This window comes from Balaenoptera ricei, chromosome 10 (genome assembly GCF_028023285.1).
Source record: "Balaenoptera ricei isolate mBalRic1 chromosome 10, mBalRic1.hap2, whole genome shotgun sequence".
In the NCBI taxonomy this organism is placed as follows: domain Eukaryota; kingdom Metazoa; phylum Chordata; class Mammalia; order Artiodactyla; family Balaenopteridae; genus Balaenoptera; species Balaenoptera ricei.
The window spans coordinates 3,132,155-3,153,606 of record NC_082648.1 but is presented as its reverse complement, the minus strand read 5'-3'; the positions used below and the strand labels follow the sequence as shown (position 1 = coordinate 3,153,606).

Here is a 21,452-nt window from a genome sequence, read left to right as displayed (position 1 = left end):
GGGGGAGGAGGAGGTGGGGAGTTGCTGTTTAAGGGGTATAGGGTTTCGGTTTTGCAAGATGAAAAAGTTCCGGAGATGTGTTGCACAACAACGTGAATATACTTTTTTTTTTTTTCTGTTTTAAGTTTACTTTTTATGTTTTTTTTTTTTTAATTTTTATGGAAGTATAGTTGATTTACAATGTTGTGTTAGTTTCAGGTGTATAGCAACGTGATTAGTTATACATATACATATATCCACTTGTGAATATACTTTTAACATTACTGAACTATACACTTAAAAATGGTTAAGATGGGGCTTCCCTGGTGGCACAGTGGTTAAGAATTCACCTGCCAATGCAGGCGACACAGGTTCGAGCCCTGGTCCGGGAAGATCCCACATGCCGCGGAGCAACTAAGCCTGAGTGCCACAACTACTGAGCCTGTGCTCTAGAGCCCACGAGCCACAACTACTGAGCCCACGCGCCACAACTACTGAAGTCCACGCACCTAGAGCCCATGCTCTGCAACAAGAGGAACCACCGTAATAAGAAGCCCACGCACCACAACAAAGAGTAGCCCCCGCTCGCTGCAACTAGAGAGAGCCTGCACGCAGCAACAAAGACCCAATGCAGCCAAAAATAAATAAATAAATAAATTTATTTTTTTTAAAAATGGTTAAGATGATAAATTTTGCACCATAAAATTATGGTGTAATTTTAATTAAAATACGAAACATGCAAAGTAAAATGCAGGTCACCATTCTCTTACTCCATCCCAGCTCAGGCTCTTTTCAGAGGAAGATTCTAGCCCTGGAAGATTCTCACATGTTGGGGATATGGCAAGGTTGACTGGCTGGTACCTCCAGAAGGTGACAACACAACCTTATTCTAGTCACTAGCATGAGACAAACCCAGGGACCTCTTGGCTCCAACTGTCCAAGCTGTGAATTTCTGGACACGATTCTCAGGGGGTTGGGAAGAAGCAGTACATACTAGTACTCTTAAGGCAGTTCTTGGATTATGAGTACCAGGTGGGTACCATTTGCCTCCCAAAGCCCTCCCAAGCTCCCAGCATCCCTCCTCTCCCAGCCACCAAGCGCATCTGCAAAGGAGGACCCCCCTCCCCATCACACGTCACCCCCTCCCCCATTAGCCATGAGGAGCAGTGTGGTCCAGCAGCCCAAACCCAGGGCCAAGAATTGAAACACGAGCTCCCACCCACTTCCATCTAGGACCCTCTGAGATAAGACCTCCCCAGAGCACCTCTCACTTTCTCCCCCTTCCCCAGGCCTGTCAGAGGTACACATTGTTCACAGATAGGTGGGTATGAGGGTGAGCGTGGTCAAGTTCACAAGGAGGAGCTGAGTGAGGGACAGCACATCCTGGGAGGGGTTGGAGGTTCCAAGAAGCTTGTCCTGGCTGCTGGCACAGACATGCAGTCGGAAGGAGGTTAGAACCACTGAAATTCAAAGTAGGAAACCTAACCCCATCCTCTCAGCTTGAGGATGGGGACACTGAGACCAGAAAGGCCTAGGGACGTGCCTGAGGTCATGCAGCAAATCAGTAGTGTAGCTGGGTCTGGATCTCCGCCCTCCAGGGTCCCAGGTCTTTTAGCATAACAAATGTCAACTTCCTCTCTGTGGCCAGTTAAAATAAGTTTTTCCCGAAGTGTGTCTGAGGGAGTCACTTGATCTGGAAGAAACTAGCTTATTCTCTACAAGAAATTCTGGTCTTGATCCTATTGTGAATGTTGAAACATTTTTCTGTACCTTCCAAAACAAACTTCTTTAAAGAGTTCCTAACTTTAATTTCTGGCAATATGGTAGATAAGATGGTTTTTAAAACTCACTCTGTAAAAGAAATCTAGAAATGATAAAACATAAGAAATACACTTTTATAAATAGAAAGCTAAAAAAAAAAAAAAAAAGAAATACACTTTTAAATGCATAGCTGACTTCAGAAGAAAGTAAAGAGGCCCCAAATGAGACAACTCAAACCTATAACAATAAGCAAATGAGCTGTTACTACAACCCCAGGAAGCAGAGGATGAAGCTGATCTTAGTAATGAAGACACTGGGTTTTAGTGGCCACCCAGATGAGACCTTACACCTGAGAGATACAGGGAGGTTGGAACTGTGAACAATACCTCAGTCCTCAGAGAAAAGGTAGACTATTCACAAAATAGACAAGGAAGATTGTCTGCCTTGGCCTAAGCCCTAGGTACAAAAAAGAATTTTCTTTCCTAAGAATTTGTAGCCAAGGGCCTGCCCTTAAGTGGATTTGAGAATTGTATTTTATATAACGCAGGAACCCCCTGCCAATTCACAAAAATAAATAGTGATCCCAGGCTCAAAATCTCTGAGAAGACAATCTTAACTCAGACTGCAGAGATCCAAAGACTCGCTCAAGAATCTCAAAATCCAAAATTACAAATTTTAAGAGGAAACAGTTCACCATGATCAAGATTTGATGGGATTGGATCACCCAAGAACTACAGATAATTGAACAATCAGATAAAACTATTATATAATTGTATTTAAAATGATTATCGACTTAAGGAATTGGAAAGATGAGAATTAGACACTATCAAAAAGTACAAAGCAGACTGGGAAAAGAACCAAATAGAATATTTAGAAATAAACATTTTAGCCACTGAAGTTAAAAACTCAACGATTGAGAGTAACAGCAAATTAGACACAGCTAGAGAAAGAATTAACAACCTGGAAGATATATCTGAGGACATTATTCATAAATGCATTAAAAAGAATGAAGATAAAGAGCAAGAAGGACACAATAAGGCAGTTCAACATACCTTCAATTAACATTTGAGAAAAGTATAGAAAATGAAATAGAACAACATTTGAAAAAATAATGGCAAGGAATTTTGCAGGATTAATGAAATACATGAATCCTCCAATTCAGGAACCATACTAAATCCTAACCAGGATAAATTCAAATAAAATAAACAGATATTATAGAGACACGGAAGAATACCAAAAACAAAGAGTAGATCTTAAAAGCATCCAGAGTGAAGGGGCATATTACCTACAAGGGAAAGACTACCATACTGATTGTATATATTGATAGTGAACTTGTCAACTAGAAAACCCACAATAACATCTCCAAATTATGGAGAGAAAAATAACTGTCAACCTAGAATTAGAAACCCAACCTAAATATCATTCAAGAATGAACATTAGGGACTTCCCTGGGGGTGCAGTGGTTAAAAATCCTCCTGCCAATGCAGGGCGACATGGGTTTGGTCCGGGAAGACCCCACATGCTGTGAAGCAACTTAAGCCTGTGCACCACAACTACTGAGCCTGCGCTCTAGAGCCCACGTGCCAAAACTACTGAGCCCAGGTGCCACAACTACTGAAGCCCACGCGCCTAGAGCCCATACTCCGCGACAAGAGAAGCCACTGCAATGAGAAGCCCGAGCACCACGACGAAGAGTAGCCCCCGCTCGCCGCAACTAGAGAAAGCCCGCCCACAGCAACGAAGACCCAAAGCAGCCAAAAATAAATTAATTTTAAAAAAGAAAAGGAAAAGAATGAACATTAAATAAAAGCATTTTCAGACAAAGACGGAGAGAATTTAGTAGTAACAGACCCTCACTGGAAGAAAACAAAAAATCAAAATCCAACAGTTTTGTTTCCTTTAAGAGGTATCTTAAAAAAAAAAAAAAAAAAAAGGAACTGGTATGAAAAGATATTACATACATGGAAGAATAGTGAGCAAGGTGACTGGTAAAAACGAGTGAATCTAAACTGTACTAACTACATAAAAATAATAACAACAATGAGGATGACTAAGTTGGCCACACAATACACGCACACATGCGAATGCAGAAAAACCATATTTCTGAACCATAAGCTCAGAAGATGCATTTGATACAAGACCCATTCACAGTAAAAACTCTTAGCACACTGTAGAAACAAAAGGAACTTCCTTAATCTAACAACAGATTTCTTCCCAAAGCCTATTGTGATATTTTGATTTATAAGAAGAAGTACACATTTGGTTTTTGTCCTGTTTCTGACACAGAGCCCCCAAAACCCTTGAAATTTCCTAAGTGCTGAGAGCCATAAAGGTATCTTTGGTTACGGGGATGAGGTGCACCTGAGGATGGGGGCTGGTGGCCAGGAGAACCATCAAAGTGATTAGAGGGTGGAACTTTCAGCCCCACCCACCCGACCTCTGGGAAGGGGAGAGAGGCAAGAGGTTGAATTAATCACCAACAGCCAACGATGTAATCAACCATACCTCAACAGTGAAGCCTCCGTAAAAACACCAAAGGAGAAGGTTCTGAGAGCTTCTGAGTTGGTGACCATGTGCAGATATGGGGAGTGACTGCCCACAGGAAGGGCATGGAAGTTCCGCGCCCTTTCCCTACGCCATGCCATATGCATCTCTTCCATCAGGCTGTTCCTGAGTTACATCCTTTTACAGTAAACAGGTAGTCTAGTAAGTAAAATGTTTCTCTGAGTTCTGTGAACCACTCTAGCAAGTTAACTGAACCCAAGGGAGGGATTTATTGGAACCTCCAATGTATAGTCGGTGATAACCTGAACTTGCAGGGGTTCAGTCTTGTGGGACTGAGCCCTTAACCTGTGGGATCTCACGCTACCTCCTGGTAGATAATGTTAGAACTGAGTTGAATTGTAGGACACCCAGCTGGTTGGTGAGGGGAAAAAAACCCATTCACAGGTTGAAATTGGTGACCAAAACTTTTAATGATTAAACACTAAAAGCATTACATTTAAAGTCAGGAATAAGATAAAGAATGCTGAGTTTCAACACTGAACACTCACACTGTAATAGAAGTCCTAGCCAACACAGTAGAGCAGAAAAAGAATTGTGAAGATTGGAAAGGAAGTAAAATTGTCATTACGCTAAGGAATGATGAGAGAAGATTGAAAAGATGCTACAAACAAACCATAAAAAAGTTCAGCAAGACCAACATATCAAAACCAATTCCATTCTTTTATGACAGAAATAAGGTATTAGACAACATAATTTTTTGTATTCCAAATACCCCATTTGGAAACCAAAGCCATAATTTATCCAGTAGTGATAAATCTAACAAAGATTTGTCACTTTACAGAGAAAATGGTAATTGCTTTGAAAGACGTACAATCCCTACATAAATGGAGAGGAAACTGTGTGTTTGTGGATGGCAAAACTCATCACCAAGAGGTCGAACCTCTCCAGATAAAGCATAAATTCAATGAAATCAGGAATAAAAATCTCACAAGGTTTTCCACAAAACTTAACACTGATTCTCAAAACACAGGGAAGCCCAAGACGGTTGTCAAGTCATCTAACTGAGCGCCTTCACCTTGGGTCAGACCCTTCCCATACATGTCTCCCCACGGTTCCGACCTGACCTCTCCTCTTTAAACCCTGAACACACCCCTTGTGTGGGGGGGTCCTCACCCATGGCTTACCCCTCACTATGATTCCCAAACCTGAATCTTTCCTGGGTTCGGACTGCATAGCGACCAGCCTCCGATCACCAGACGTCTCCAAAGCTCTTCCGACTCAACATGGCCAAAGTCCCATCCTTCCACTTGTGGCTGAACCTTCCTCCTGCTCGGCCGCTCAGGAACAGACACAACCCTCCACCCAGAGCCAGAAACCGAGGAGTGCCTTTTGACTTTTCCCTCTCATCTCCCATCAGCAATCCACGACCACACCCTGTCTTTCTCTCTTGGAGCCCTAACCCAAAGCTTCCCCAGTGCTCACCTGGATGACCGGGCAAGTCCCATCCAGACTCCATAATCTTTTCACTGCAGCCAGCGATGCTTCTACAGCACACGATCCCTCCACTTAAAGTCTTTCCAGGGCTCTTAGATAATGGGATTTTACAGGGCCCTTTATCCGCTGATTGCGGCTCTCCAGCCATACCTTCCATCCGTCTGCACCATTCTCTCTCCTCCCTCTTCTTTGCACCCCGCTCCCAAGCCCCAAACTCAGTTGCCCAAATGATACCCCAAAATGCCAAGCTCTTCCCCCACACAGGGCAGAGCTGCCGGTGACTTTCCTCCCCATCCCCCTTCCCCCGGCCAACTCCTACCCATCCTTAAGGTCCAGCCAAAATCTTTTCTTTTTCATTTTTTTTTTTAATTGAAGAATAGCTGATTTACAATACTGTGTTAGTTTCAGGAGTACAGCTGTTCCAGCCAAAATCTCCCTTCCCCTGGGAGGATGGCCCCAAGCTCAGTCTGGGTGAGGCGCCCTCCGTGCTCCGGCAGGTCCCCGTGCTTTGGGCACCTCAGTCCCAGCTCCCAGGGTGACTGATCCCCCTTAACACACTGCAGACCCCACGAGGGCAGGGCTGGCCGTCTTTCTCCGCTAAATCCTCCGCACACTGCACACGCTGGGGACAAAAGGATGAACAAATCAATGGCTATTTGGTGCGTGTCTGTGAAGTAATGATTTCTCTGTGGAGAGGATGCACTATTCTGTGTTCAGTGTCAGGAAACAGAAGAAAATCTCAGTAAATGTCTGGACTTGGGCACACCAGAGGGAGAGCTTGAGTTGTATGTAAATCCCTTTGGGGTTTATTCTGGAGGCTTGTAAATGAAAGGGTGACGTCTGGGAATCAAGACGCTGTTTCTGGCTCCAGTTCTACAAGCCACTGTGACCGTGGACGAGTCCCTCCGTTTCTCTGGGCCTCAGCCAGCTCACCTGTGAATTCTGTCCCTGGCAGGTCCCTCCTGCCCTGGCAGTGCCTGCGGCTCGCAGCCCAACCCCCTACTCTCCCAAGCGGCCTCTAAACATACCTTGCGGACTCTCGCCTGTGGCTTTGCTCAGAGGAGGCTGGAAACCGATCCGCCTTGGAGAGGCGTCCATGCGATGGTCGGTAAGACCAGATGTCAACTGCACGGGGCCTGACCCAGAGCCCGTGCTCAGGAAGAGCTATTCACGTCACCCTTACTAACCTGCACGTAAAGCCTAGAGCCCTAAACAGACCAGTTAGATACATACACCTTAAGCCCTAAAGCCTAATAATAATTAATACTAGCTAGTTAATAATATGAATACCTACGGCGTCGTGTCTCCTGGCTTCACCTAGATTTTCTTCTGGGATCTGACACTAAACACAGAAGGTGCCCCGGAGGCCAGAAAGTTAGGAGATGAAAAGGAGGGTGCCCCAACTTCCCTGGCTCCACGTGGGCCCCTCGGAGAGCAGGGCCTGTGGTCCCTGGGCCCTTCCTTCCCCTGAGCTGGGAGCTGGGCTGAGCTGGGAGCTGGGCTGGGCTGGGAGCTGGGCTGGGCTGGGAGCTGGGCTGAGCTGGGAGCTGGGCTGGGCTGGGCTGGGCTGGGAGCTGGGAGCTGGGCTGGGCAGGGAGCTGAGCTGGGCGGGGAGCTGGGCTGAGCTGGGCTGGGAGCTGGGCTGGGAGCTGGGAGCTGGGCTGGGCAGGGAGCTGAGCTGGGCGGGGAGCTGGGCTGAGCTGGGCTGGGAGCTGGGCTGGGAGCTGGGAGCTGGGCTGGGCTGGGAGCTGGGCTGGGCTGGGAGCTGGGCTGAGCTGCGAGCTGGGCGGAGCTGGGAGCTGGGAGCTGGGCTGGGAGCTGGGAGCTGCGCTGGGAGCTGGGCTGAGCTGGGAGCTGGGAGCTGGGCTGGGAGCTGGGCTGAGCTGGGAGCTGGGCTGAGCTGCGAGCTGGGCTGGGCTGGGAGCTGGGCTGGGCTGGGAGCTGGGCTGGGCTGGGAGCTGGGCTGAGCTGGGAGCTGGGAGCTGAGCTGGGAGCTGGGTTGAGCTGGGAGCTGGGCTGAGCTGGGATCTGGGCTGGGCTGGGAGCTGGGCTGAGCTGGGAGCTGGGCTGAGCTGGGAGCTGGGCTGGGCTGGGAGCTGGGCTGAGCTGGGAGCTGGGCTGGGCTGGGAGCTGGGAGCTGGGCTGGGAGCTGGGAGCTGGGAGCTGGGCTGGGAGTTGGGAGCTGGGCTGAGCTGGGAGCTGGGCTGAGCTGGGAGCTGGGCTGGGCTGGGAGCTGGGCTGGGCTGGGAGCTGGGCTGGGAGCTGGGAGCTGGGCTGGGAGCTGGGAGCTGGGCTGGGAGCTGGGCTGAGCTGGAAGCTGGGCTGGGCTGGGAGCTGGGCTGAGCTGGGAGCTGGGCTGGGCTGGGAGCTGGGAGCTGGGCTGGGAGCTGGGAGCTGGGCTGGGAGCTGGGCTGAGCTGGGAGCTGGGAGCTGGGCTGGGAGCTGGGAGCTGGGCTGGGAGCTGGGAGCTGGGCTGGGAGCTGGGCTGGGAGCTGGGAGCTGGGCTGGGCTGGGAGCTGGGCTGGGCTGGGAGCTGGGCTGAGCTGCGAGCTGGGCTTCGTGGGCAGGGGCAAGCCTGGCCCAGACCCTGCCCCAGGAGGCAGGTTTGCTGAGGCCCCCGCACTGGGTCCGCCCCAAGGAGAGCTGGGCAGAGGGTCACCCAAGGCCCTGGGCCACGGGATCCATTACCAAAATGGAGCTGCTCCCAGCTCCGTGTGGCCTGCCATTCCCAGCCCACAACCCTGCCGGCCTGGCCTCTCCACAACCCCCCCGCCACCCCCGCCAGCCCACGGCCGGGCCTGGCAGGTGCTTCCCTCCCCAGGCAAAGCTCCCACGCGGCCTCTGCCCGCGGCTAGAAGGGGTGGGGGGTGGGGTAAGCCAACAGCAGCCCAGTGAAGGGTCCCTCTGCTGCTCCTCCTCCTCCCCCAGCGACCCTCAGGGGCCTGCCAGGAGGGGCTGGAGGGGACAGATGGCATCGCTGAGCCTGGGCCAGGTGCCACGAGCAGAGGAACAAAAATAATCCCTGACTTGGCTCCAGGACCTGCCCCGGCGGCCTCCCGCTCTGCCCCGCCCCCCCTAAAAGCCCACCCAAGGCCACAGAGCACTCAGCTCCATCCTAGGGACCGCCGATGCCGGTTACTCAGGACTTTTCCAAAGAATCGGGAACTTACGGGCTTTTACAAGATCTTTCTAATAATGAGAATAATAAGCTTCTCAAAAACACCTTCAGGACAGGAAGGGACCTGTGATCCCCATGTTATAAATGGAGAACCCAAGTCTCAAGGAGGACCAATATCTCACCCTGACAGAGTGACCTCAGATCTAGTCCTGTCCCCTGCCTGGTCCACTGTGGTGTCCTCAAGACTTGTCTCCTGCTCTCAAAGCCCACCCCCTTCAGTAGCCCTCCACGGCCATCAGTGATCACTCAGCCCCCCCGACTCCCCCTCACGCCTGGAGCCCCCAACATGCCACTCAGAACGTGGCAACACCTGGTCCTGTAAAAGTGATGGCACCTGTGCCCACCTGTCTCCCCTGCTGGCTGTGAGCTACTTGAGGACATGATTTTCTCCTACATCCGTGTCCCCCACCACTCCTGGCTCCAAGTTGGGGACTTAGCAGCACACGGCATCCTTAATTAAGGAGTCAATTCTTCCACTGGTCCCCTTTCCTCGGTCAAGGACAAATCTACTACTCGTTTCCTTTTTATCACAATATCTCTGACTCGTTGGGCGTCAACACATGTTATAACCTCCTCCCCATGGCGCTGCCCCCAGACTGGAAGTGATGGAGGCTGGAAGGAACTAGGGAAATTTATAGGACTTGCCTGGCGTCATCCAGAAAGTTAGGGAGAGACCGTGAGGACAGGGCTTGAGGCTCCCGCCCAGTTACAAGAGCAAGAGCTCTGGGATCCAGGCTAAAGGCTCCAGCCACAAAGGACCCTCGGGATGGGGTTCTCACGTCCTGCCCACAGATGCCTCAGCTCTTAACGCTGATGCCCCTCTCCTGGAGGCCTTTGGAAGAACCACCTCCTTCATCCCAACAACCCCTATAACTGAGAAGCTGGAAGGAAAAGAAAAGTTGGGGTTTCCTTCCAGGAACCCGTCCCAATCTTCCAGATACATGAATCCCAGGTATGAAGATGTGGGATATGGGATATGGCTGGGGGGGCGGGGTGTGGAGACTAGGTAATCTGGGAGGAAGGGAGTGGGTCCCCTTCTGCTTCAACCCCAGAACAGGGATCCTTCTTCAGGATGCAGGACTCGTCTATGAGGTCCGGTTATCAGGGCAGGTGGGGTCTAGTTTCTGAACCCCAGGTGCTTCGCCCAATCTGACTTAGCTGTTACAGAACCCACAGAGCACTGCACTGGACAGAGTGTGGATTTTCCTCATCCAACAGACTTCAGAGCTGGGACAAAAATGGCTCTCCCATCATTACCCTGGCTAGTCGCACCGGACCAGACTCTGGAGATTGGATCCAACTGTACAAGGACCACAAAATACTGCACACACTGAAGCAGATAGAGACCTCTGGGGTGCCAGGGTGGGGAGGGCAGGGCCAGTCATCTCTGAGCCTTCGCTGGCCGGACCTCATTCCTTAAACAAGAACAGGAGGGGAGATCAGGAACAGTGGGCCCCAGCCTCCCTCCAGCCCCGTCCCCCTCTCCCCTCCAGCCTCTGGCCTCCTCACGGCCTCTGAGTTCACGCACATTGTTTTCCGGCTGAGGCCAGGCCTCTGTACTTAATTCCCGACACCAGTCCAACCACAAACATCTACAGAGGGCGGAGGGAAATGGAAGAGGTCCGTAAAAGGGAACAGAAAAGTTCGGCTCTAAGAATAAGGTCTGAGGACTTCCCTGGCGGTCCAGTGGTTGGGACTCCACGCTTCCGCTGCAGGGGGCACATGTTCGATCCCTGGTCAGGGAGCTAAGATCCCACGTGCCACGCTGGGAGGGAGGGAGAGGGAGAGGGAGGGAGAGAGAGAGAGAGAGAGAGAGAAAGAAAGAAAGAAAGAAGGGTCTGAGGTCTAATGTCTCACATGGTGACTACAATTGCTGAATGTTCTCACACACACACAAAAGAAAAACATGTGAGATGAGAGATGTGCTAATTAACTAGATGGAGGGGACCCTTTCACAATGTATATGCACATCAAATTACCAGACCCTTGAAGTATCTTACAGTTCTAGATGTCAGTTATGCCTCAGTAAAGCTGAAATTACCTACTGTACGCCAGGCTCGGGGTATGAGGTCACTAGGACATGGTTCTGCTCTCAACATACTTCATCTATGGGTCCAGGGGTCCCTGCAACGTTGCAAGTACAGTCCACCCCTTATTACCCACAGAACCGTCACAGATTCCGTGTTTGCAAATTCATTCAGTCACTAGAATCCGTAACCCAAACTGACACTGGCGGTGCTTCCCGGTCACTCGGACGCGTCCCTGCGCTGAGCAGCCGTCACCCGTGGTCCACCTGAGGTCAAGCAAGCCCGCCCTGCCTTCCGGTTTCAGCTCAGACCCCAAACAAGCGTCCGTCCTTTTCCAGGTCTATTTAGTGCCATGCTTTTCCCACTTTTGTCTTTTTGTTGTTGATCTCACTGTTTAAAATGGCCCCCAAGTGCAGTGCTGGGGGGCTGCCTGGTGTCCCCAAGTGCAAGGAGGTCGTGATGTGCCTCATGGAGAAAACACACGCGTTAGATAAGCTTTGTCCAGGCGGGAGTGATGGTGCTGTTGGTCGTGAGTTCAATGTTAATGAATCAACAATCTATATTAAATTAGGTGTCTCTGAACAGAAACACACATAAAGCAAGGTTACAAATTAAATGGATGACAAAAATGTTGCGACCAGAGCCTCACAGGAACCTAACCCGTGTCTGCCCTCAGAACACTGGTTCAGTACCTGCTAATTCACGTTCTCCGTGACTTTATAGGAATCAGGAATGACAAGAATCCAGTGCACCAGGGAGAGTAACACGTTAAACCATTACAGGTAAACATCTTGGGGGGAGGGGGAGGATTTCAATAGACACTGAGCTCAAGACCCTGGGAAAATCACACCTGGTGGAGAAAGACATGCCCCAAGGCAGCCAAAAGGTGGAGACAGCCCCAATGTCCTTCAACAGACAAGGAATAAACAAAAGGTCATCTATCCATACAGTGAACTATTATTCAGCTTTAAAAAGGAATGGGGAAAATAAAAGGGAGTTCCCTGGTGGTCCAGTGGTTAGGACTCCCGCGCTTTCACTGCCGTGGGCCGGGTTCAATCCCTGGTCGGGGAACTGAGATCCCAAAAGCCATGCAGCACGGCCAAAAAGATACAAAAATTAAAGATTAAAAAAAATAAAAATAAAAAGCAATGGAATTCTGACACATGCTACAACATGGATGAACTTGGGGACATTATGCTAAGTGAAATAAGCCAGACACATAAAGGATGAATATTCTATGATTCCATTTCTATGAAACACCTAAAACAGGCAAATCCGCAGAGACAGAAAGTAGAAGACAGGTTATGAGGGGTGTGGGGTGAGGGGGAAGTTCTGTAATGGGGACAGAGTTTCTGTTTGGGATGATGAAAAAGTTCTGAAGACCGATGGTGATGGTAACACAACACTGTACTTAATGTTACTGAACTGTACACTTAACAACGGTTAAAATGGTACATTTTATGTGGTGCATATTCTACCACATTTTTTTAAAAAGGGTCACCAGGAGATAGAAGGGAAAAAGAAATGGATGGAGAGGGGAGAGGGGGTCACTCCAGGAGTCTGAAGCCCAACATACAGGAGAGAAAGGAAGTTGGCCTACGTATAAGCAGAAATGCAGAGAGAGAAGGCGGGCAAGCCCCCGGGATGGAAGGAAGACGGGGGAGGACTAGAAACAACCCACAGATAGCGGATGGGCTGGGCAGGGCCAGGCAGGGCCAGGCAGCTGGACAAAGCTGGCCCCCGTGTGACTCAGAAGGCCAGCCGGGGCTTGCTGGAGGCCAAATAACGAAACCACCCAGAACCTGAGGTCATGAGGCCCAAAAGCCCCACCGTCCTTCACGCCAGGCAGCGCCCCTTCCTCTCCAAAGGCACGCAGCTCTGGGAAAGCTGGGCGTCAGGCTGTCTGGTCTATCGTGAAGAATTTCAGGGTCACAGGACCTGGGTTTTGTTGTTTGTTTGTTTGTTTAAATATTTATTTATCTGGCTGCCCCGGGTCTTCGTTGCAGCACGTGGGCTCAGTAGTTGCAGCACGCGGGATCTTTAGTTGCGGCAATCGGGATCTACTTCCCTGACCAGGGATCGAACTCAGGCCCCCTGCACTGGGAGCGCGGAGTCTTAACCACTGGACCACCAGGGAAGTCCCAGGACCTGGGTTAACGTCTGCCTCTGAGCAGCTACGCATTCACCTCCCGAAGCTCCTGTTTCCTCATCCCTCAAACTGGGACCAGACACCCCTTGCGGAGCGATGATGGAGGACCAGTGGGATGAAACAGGCAAAGCCCTGGAGGGCAGCAGCGCGTCCCTCCCGCCCCTTTCAGTGGGGACGTTGATCATACCTCGCTTCTCGACAGGACAGGATGGGGAGGGGGTGAAAGGGAAGAAGGCAAAAGGAGGGGGTCCCACAGTCCTTCCCCGTGTGAGCGCCTGTCGGAACCAAAGCCACGGGAGAGCCGGGGCAGCCGGGGGCGTGGCACTGTGGAGCCCGGCGCCAGAGGCCTGGCTGGGCCTCACACTGGCACTCACACCGGGCGGGCCACTCGCCTCTCTGGGGCTGTGTCCTTGAAGATACGCTGCAGAGGGGACAACATCTCTCCTCCTCACAGGCCTATCCTGAGGATCGGGATCAATCCTGGCCGGCACAGAGGTCGGCTCCCGGCGGGGTGATGATGGAGGGGTGACAGAGGGGTGATGGCGGGGTGACGGCGGGGTGACGGAGGGGTGATGGAGGGGTGACGGAGGGGTGATGGTGGGGTGACGGAGGGGTGATGGAGGGGTGATGGAGGGGTGATGGCGGGGTGACGGAGGGGTGGTGGTGGGGTGACAGAGGGGTGATGGCGGGGTGACGGAGGGGTGATGGTGGGGTGACGGAGGGGTGATGGCGGGGTGACGGAGGGGTGATGGCGGGATGGGGAGGATGAGGGGGGGAAAAGGACGGTGAGGGGCATTCTCCCCTGGACAGCGGGGAGCTGAGGAGCAGGACGAGTGAGGGGCACAGAAAGGAGGAAATAGGTGGAGAGGGAAGCAGGCCAGAGGGACGGGTCAGCAGGGAGGGGCAGAGTGCCTCAGAGACACTCAGAGAAATAGAGGGAGATAAGATTCCTGAGCAGATACGGGCCCCTAGCCCATCCCTCAGACACCCACCCCAGAGGGGTGGCGGTGTTAATGAGGGTGGGGCTCCAGCACCCCATCCCCGTCAGCTCTGCCGCCAGCCATCCTCCCAGGGCCAGGGCTGTGAGTGTCTGTGGGCCTAGCCCTAAGGCATCCAGGAAGGGCATGTCCAAGGCCCTCCACCTCTGCCCCACCCACTGGGGCCACGAAAGGGGCCCTGATGGAGCAGCACAGAAGCCCCTCTGATCTCACAAGGAGGAGAAATCAGGTCCCACGTTCAGCCTTGCCATGATTCGTGGGGACACTTTCCCTCTCCGGACCTCGGTATCCCCACTTACAAAGAGAAAAGGTGGGGAAAGTGGAAGATCATTCACGATGAAAAAGAAATGAGCTATCAAGTCAGGGGAAAACTTGGAGGAAACTTAGAGGCATATCCCTAAGTGAGGCCCATCTGAAGCCACACCTGGAAAGGCTGCAGACTAGGACAAAGACCACACAGCATTTGGAGAAGGTGACACCATGGGGACAACAGAAGATCAGTGGAGGGATGAGCAGGTGGGACACAGGAGCTCCAGGGCAGTGAAGCCACTCCGTCTGGGGCTGTAATGCCACCATTACATGCGACGAGACGTGTGTCCAAACCCACAGAATGCACCACACACACAGCGGACCCTAATATAAACTGTGGACTTTAGTTAATAACATATCAATCCTGGCCCATCAAGGTAACAAATATGCCACACAGGGCAAGGTGTTAATAAGCAGAAAGCAGGGAGGAGGGAGGGTATTCTGTGTAATTTCTGCTCAACTTTTATGTAAACCCAAAACCGCTCAAAGTAATAATAACAACAAAGGCTACTGACTTTAAAAAGAGGTGGAGAAGACTGTATATATGTATAACTGAATCACTTTGCTGTACAGCAGAAATTAACACAACATTGTAAATCAACTACACTCCAATAAAATACATTTAAAAAATAATAATAGGGCTTCCCTGGTGGTGCAGTGGTTGAGAGTCCGCCTGCCAATGCAGGGGACACGGGTTCGAGTCCTGGTCTGGGAAGATCCCACATGCCGCAGAACAACTGGGCCCGTGAACCACAACTACTGAGTCTGCGCGTCTGGAGCCTGTGCTCCGCAACAAGAGAGGCCGCGATAGTGAGAGGCCTGTGCACGGCGATGAAGAGTGGCCCCCACTTGCCGCAACTAGAGAAAGCCCTCGCACAGAAACGAAGACCCAACACAGCCAAAGATAAATAAATAAATAAATAAATTTTAAAAAGAAAAGATGACTACTATCTTTAAAAAAAAAAAATAATAATAATAATAATAATAATAAAGTAGGGAGTTCCCTGGCAGTCCAGTGGTTAGGACTTGGCGCTCTCACTGCCAAGGGCCCGGGTTCGATTCCTAGTCGGGGAACTAAGATCTCACAAGCCGCACAGGGCAGCCAAAAATAAATAAATAAAGATAAATATACATTTGGGGAAGCTGGAAAAAAAAAAAAAAAAAGATGGGCGGAGTAAGCCTTGCATTTATTTCTCCTCTGGGCCCTTCCCAGGATTCTAAAATAAAGCAAAAGTCACAAAAGTACTGGAGGCCAAGGGACTGCACCAACCAGCTGGGCTCCCTCTGGGCAGGCCTGTCCTGTGGAATCCAGATCTCACAAGAGATCAAGGACCCGGAGTCCTGGAAACTCCTCACACGGCGAATCCCCAGGCAGGGCCTGAGCAAGCTGGGCCTCCCCTACACCGCTGCGCCACAGAGTGCAGGACCGTGCCCATGTGCCAGGACTGGGGCTGTGCCCGCACCGGTGCCCCTGCAGCTCAAGCCCCACCCCCCCGCCAGGGAGAAGGAGCCCTCCGGGGCCCAGGGCATCAGGGAGCCACGGCGGGGCGAGGGCTCAGGGGGAGCCCCAGAGAGCAGTTCGCGAGCCCCATCCTCAGCTCTGCCCGCTCTCTAATCATCTCTGGGAAAGGCCTGCCCAGGAGGGAACGAAGACCCCTGCATCTGGCAGCGCCACGGCCCCCAGGACACAGGCGAGGGACAGGCTGGACGGAGGTTAACCAAGAGGCAGCACCCACCCCACCCTGGGTCCTTTTCATAGGAATGTCCTTCGGTCTCAGAGCCACCCTGCCTGCACCGGGATAGAAATTCCAATGGCCCAGGGCCCTCAGACCCTAGGCTGAGGTCACACCAGGGAAGACCCACCCTGACCCAGAAACCCACCCCACTGATTCCCCTCTGCACCAGCCATAAACCCGCCCAGCCCTCACTCCGGCCGCCTCCAATTCCAGAATGCACGGTCACCCAGTTTGGAAACAAGGCCACATAAGCGGCTGATACCCAGGCTGTGCACAAGCATTCGTTGCTCTCGATGGGCCTGGCCAGCAAGACACCACCGGGGCCTCCTGTTCTGAAGCAGCTGCTGCGCCAGGAGCGGGACCTCACGGAAGACCCGGTCCCCTCCTCTTTTCCGTAGGTCTTTCTCTAGGGGACCCCCATCTCCCACCTCAACCCGGTCCCACCTTTGCCCTGAAGAAAGGCCAAGGCTTAGGACACCAAACTCTTACCCCACACCCAGCATCTTCTTTTGGAGATTTTCTCCTTAAGTGAATTTCCCCAAAATTTGTAAATCACACGTCTGACAGGGGACTTGTATCCAGAATATTAAAGAACTCTCATAACAAAACAATCAAATGAAAAAAATAGGCAAAGGATTTGGACATACATCTCACCAAAGAAGTTGTATGAATGGCAAATAAGCACCCGAAAGGATGTTCCACATGGTAGCCATCAAGGAAATGCAAATTAAAACCTCAGGGAGATTCTACTACACACCTACGCGGATGGCACAAACAAAACAGAAAGAAACCTGACAACACCAGGTGCTGCTGAAGATACCAAGTGATGGAACTCTGACGCTCTGCCGGGAGAAATGCCAAACGGTACACGTGGGAAAACAGTTTGGCAGTTTCTTAAAGCTTTAAACATACACGTACCATGTGACCCAGCAATCCCACTCCTAGGTATTTATCCAAGAGAAATGGAGACCTGTGTTTGCACAAAAACCTGCACACCAGTGACGACAGCAGCTTTACAAAATCATCAAGGTCTGGAAACCACCCCAAAGTCCTTCAACCAGCAAACGGCCAAGCACACTGTGGGACGCCATATAACGGGGTCCTTACTTTATTTTGTATTTTTTATTTTGGGGCCACATCACATGGCATGCAGGATCTCAGTTCCCCAACCAGGAATCTGTGCCCCCTGACGTGGAAGCTTGGAGTCCTAACCACTGGACCGCCAGAAAATTCCCTATAACGGGGTCCTTATGACTCAGCAATGAAAGGGAACTAACTTCTGACCCACACACCACCTGGTCGAAGGGGGCATTCTGCTGAGTGAAGTCAGCAGAGCCCAAAGCTACACACTGTATGCTTTCACCTGACGTTCTAGAAAAGGCAAGACCACAGCAGTGAGAACAGATCGCGGAGGGCAGGGTGGGCATGGGGCGAAGGGACTGCAGCATTGAGGAACCGTCTGGGGAGATGGTCGGTTGTGGACCCTGACCATGGTGGCGACCACCCAACTCCGTGCATCTGTCAAAGCTCATAGGACTACCCATCACAAGGAGTAAACTCGGCTGCATGTAAATTTAAAACGAAACTTTTAACAAGTCCTCCTTATTCTACCCAGAGTGCCCGGAAAATTGACCGTGTTCATAAAGTCCCTCCTCTAGTCATTTCATGCCCACAGCCCTGAAATCACTACTTTTTCTCTCTTCTCACAGATATTTCTCCTGCCCTCTTCCTTCCTCCCTCTCTCCTTCTCTCTGCCCCTCTTACACATGTACACACTCAGCTGTCAAAAACCTAACATCCTTCAAAGCCAGCTCAAGTGCCTCTTCTTCCATGAAGCCTTCCCTGACTGCTCCCAGCCCCTTCAGGATGAATCCTCTTTACCAGGCATCCCCTCCGCACTTGCCTGTGCTGCTGCTGCTGCTTCTTCTTTCCTTCTTTCTTTCTTTCTTTCTTTCTTTCTTTTGTGGCCGCACCGTGCAGCACGGGGATCTTAGTTCCCCAACCAGGGATGGATCCCGTGCCCCCCACAGTGGAAGCACGGAGCCCTAACCCCTGGACCGCCAGGGAAGTCCTTTGTCTGTGCTTCTCATTAGCCCTTCTTGCACCCCGCAGGCTCTCAGCGTTCGCTACTCAGTCCGTCTCCCCTGCTAGATCGCACGCTCCTTGAGCACTTGCCACGTGACCCCTGCTGCACCTGGCACACACCGGGCACACCGTGGGTGCTCTGTGACCACTGAGGGCAGGTGCAAGCAGAGGGGGCTGATGCCAAGGAGAGCTGGCGCTGCTGCGGCTGACGGAGCTCCGCGGGCGGTGTCGGAAGCACTCAAACCTCCAAGTCAACACGAGGTCACGCGATTTTCCAGGACGCTTTTCTTCCTCCTTGCCACGAAGCACAGCTCCGAGCCCCGAGGAGACAGAGGCTCAGGACACACCTGTTGAGAGACAGGACCCTGTCCCATCATCGGGGGCTGGCATTTCTCTCCCAGGAGGTGGCCCTCTGTGCAGCAACAACCGATCAGCCCATCTGATCTGAATCCATTTCACTCTGTAGAACTACAGGCGCCGGCAGGGACCCCCAGGGGCCACGGGGCCCCTCTGTGGCTGGACTTTCCCAAGCACAGCACTGCCTCTCCAGGGGTTAAGGACCAGTTATAGGTCATTTACCTGATAAACACTTATACAGTGTTTAATATGTGCCAGGCAAAGAAACCAAGCACTTTACAGATATTGCCTAATTTAATCTTCACATCAACTGTATGGGGTTGGCACTGTTATTAGTATTGCCCCCATTAATAAGAGGGGAAAATAAGCGACTTCCCTGGCGGTCCAGTGGTTAGGACTCCACGCTTCCACTGCAGGGGGCGTGGGTTGGATCCCTGGTCAGGAACTAAGATCCCGCAAACCGCGTGGCTCGGCCAAATAAAAAATAAAGGGGAAAATAAGACACACTGCAGCCTGGAAACTTGCCCAAGGCCACATAGCTGAAGAGCAGCAGGTAGGGGCTTCAAACCCAGGCAGGCAGGCTGGCTGTGAACCTCTACTGTCCAAACACTGGCCACGGCTAGTGGGCACTTGAAGCGTGGCCGGTGCAACAGAGACGTGCCGTTGAGTTAAAACACGGGCTGGATCCCAACCCTTTTTATGAAAAACAATGTAAACTATCTCATTAATATTGTTTTACTATTGATTACACGTTAAGCGATAATATTTTAGACACTGTAGTTTAATAGAAAATATTATTAAAATTCATTTCACTAGGGAAGGGTAGGGGGAAGGGACAGTTAGGGAGTTTGGGATTGACACGTACACACGGCTATATTTAAAATGGATAACCAACAAGGACCTACTGTATAGCACAGGGAACTCTGCTCAATATTATGTTAACAACCTAATGGGAAAATGCATAACTGAATCACTGTGCTGTACACCTGAAACTATCACAACATTGTTAATCAACTATACTCCAATGTAAAATAAAAAGTTAAAAAAAAATTCATTTTGCAAGAGGGAAGAGATATGGGGACATATGTATATATATAACTGATTCACTTTGTTATAAAGCAGAAACTAACACACCATTGTAAAGCAATTATACTCCAATAAAGATGTTAAAAAAAAAAACTAAAAAAAAAAAAAAAATTCATTTGACTAGTTTCTTTTCGCCTCTTAAACGTGGCTCCCAGCTCACGGTTCAATTTCACATTCCCAGCGGACAGCATCGGCTCTGGAGTCCGTACTCGCAGCCGCTACCCGACGCCGGGGCATCTTCCCCTGACCCTGACGCCCGTCCACTCAGCTTGCACAAGGGTGATGCGGGCCAAGCAATGCCGCCCACACCTCCCCGTGCTGCATCTTCCACCCGCTGGGACACTGCTCCTTCCCCCACATCTCTCAGCCTCACCTCCGGCAGGATGGATCTCCCCGAGGGTCAAAGTGGGAAAACACCTCCCTCCTCGCCTAGTGGGGTCCCCACCTGCCACATGTGGAGAAACTGAGGCCAGGACCATAAGGGGGAGGCAGAGGCCCCAGAGGTCATCTGATCCCACCTCCCATCCAGCGCAGAGACGTCCGGCGAAGCATCCCTAACCAGTTCTGCGCAGAAACAGAAATTCTGTGTAGTTCCACCTGGTCCTGCCTCCTGAAATGACGGATGGATCTGTTTTTCCTGCAAGGAGGGCCGCCTCCTGGGAGAGAAATGCCAGCACCCACCCCGGCTCCAAACTCAGCTGAGATGCTCGAAGCTCAGTACTTCCTAGGTCCAGTGTGTCCACCCTCCAAAACCAGAGGAGGCTCCCAGTGTGGCCGGAGCACTGCACTGGACTCAAGCCTTTCTGACGCAGGCTCCGCACACCACAGGGCCCACAGGGAAGCGCGTGGCGGACCCGGGTACAAACTCCAACCCACCATTCATCTCCATGTAGCTTCTTCCTCCTCTGTAAAGGAGAGGTTAAAAAAATAATAACAAACCCCATCTCACAGGGCTGCTGTGAAGATTAAAAGAGAGATGTCGAGAGAGATGTTTAGAATAACGCCTGGCATCCAGTGGGCACTTAATAAATGCTCATTTCCCTTCCCCTTCCTTCATCAACCAAAAACCCCAAGTTTTTTTTTCCCCCCAAGAATGGACAGCAAGTTCCTATTCTATATAATTGATATTCTGAACTTAAATGCAGGATTTTACACGTAAACTTTTTAGGTTTCATCTTGAGATAAGAAGACATGTTTAATATTGCTAGATGTCAAGTTATTTTGAATGGCTAAAAATTGAGAACAATTTTTTTTAAAAGTCCAGTACAGCACAGTTAAATAAGGTATTGTCATATGATGTAATATTATTCAGATCCTTAAAATTACGGTTTTCAATAATTTATATACTCACTCTATAGTATAGAGTAGTTAAAAAAAACAGAATAGAGTATAATTGCAATTATGTTAAAATATATAGACTTGCATGAACACAAGTTTGGAGGGACATATACCAAAATATTAACGGTACTCATCCCTGAGTTGTGGCACTATGTACCATTTTATTTTCTCCTTTATATATTTCTTTATTTTCCTGGTGTTCTATAATGAGCATGTATTAATCTTAACTGAAAATTTATTTTAATTTCAGGGTTCTGCTTAATCTCAGCATTCTAGTCAATTGAAATGATTTTGAATCCTGGTTCTGTCATCCAATAGGCTTGTTATCCTAAACATGTACAGAACTGATAGAGGACAAAGCCAAAAAAGATGTGACATATATCACTAGGGACCTCACCCCAGGGTGACGTGAGCTCAGTACCCAGAGTGGTCTTTCCACCGGCTACAAAT

At 50.7% G+C, this 21,452-nt stretch overlaps 1 protein-coding gene across 1 annotated transcript in view; it reads right to left on the bottom strand.

Moving 5' to 3' along the window:
- TEAD4 (TEA domain transcription factor 4) overlaps positions 1–21,452 on the bottom strand; it is a gene marked incomplete at its 5' end in the record, with an annotated part of 71,936 nt that overhangs the window by 44,388 nt on the left and 6,096 nt on the right. The gene's annotated exons all lie outside the window — the stretch shown is intronic.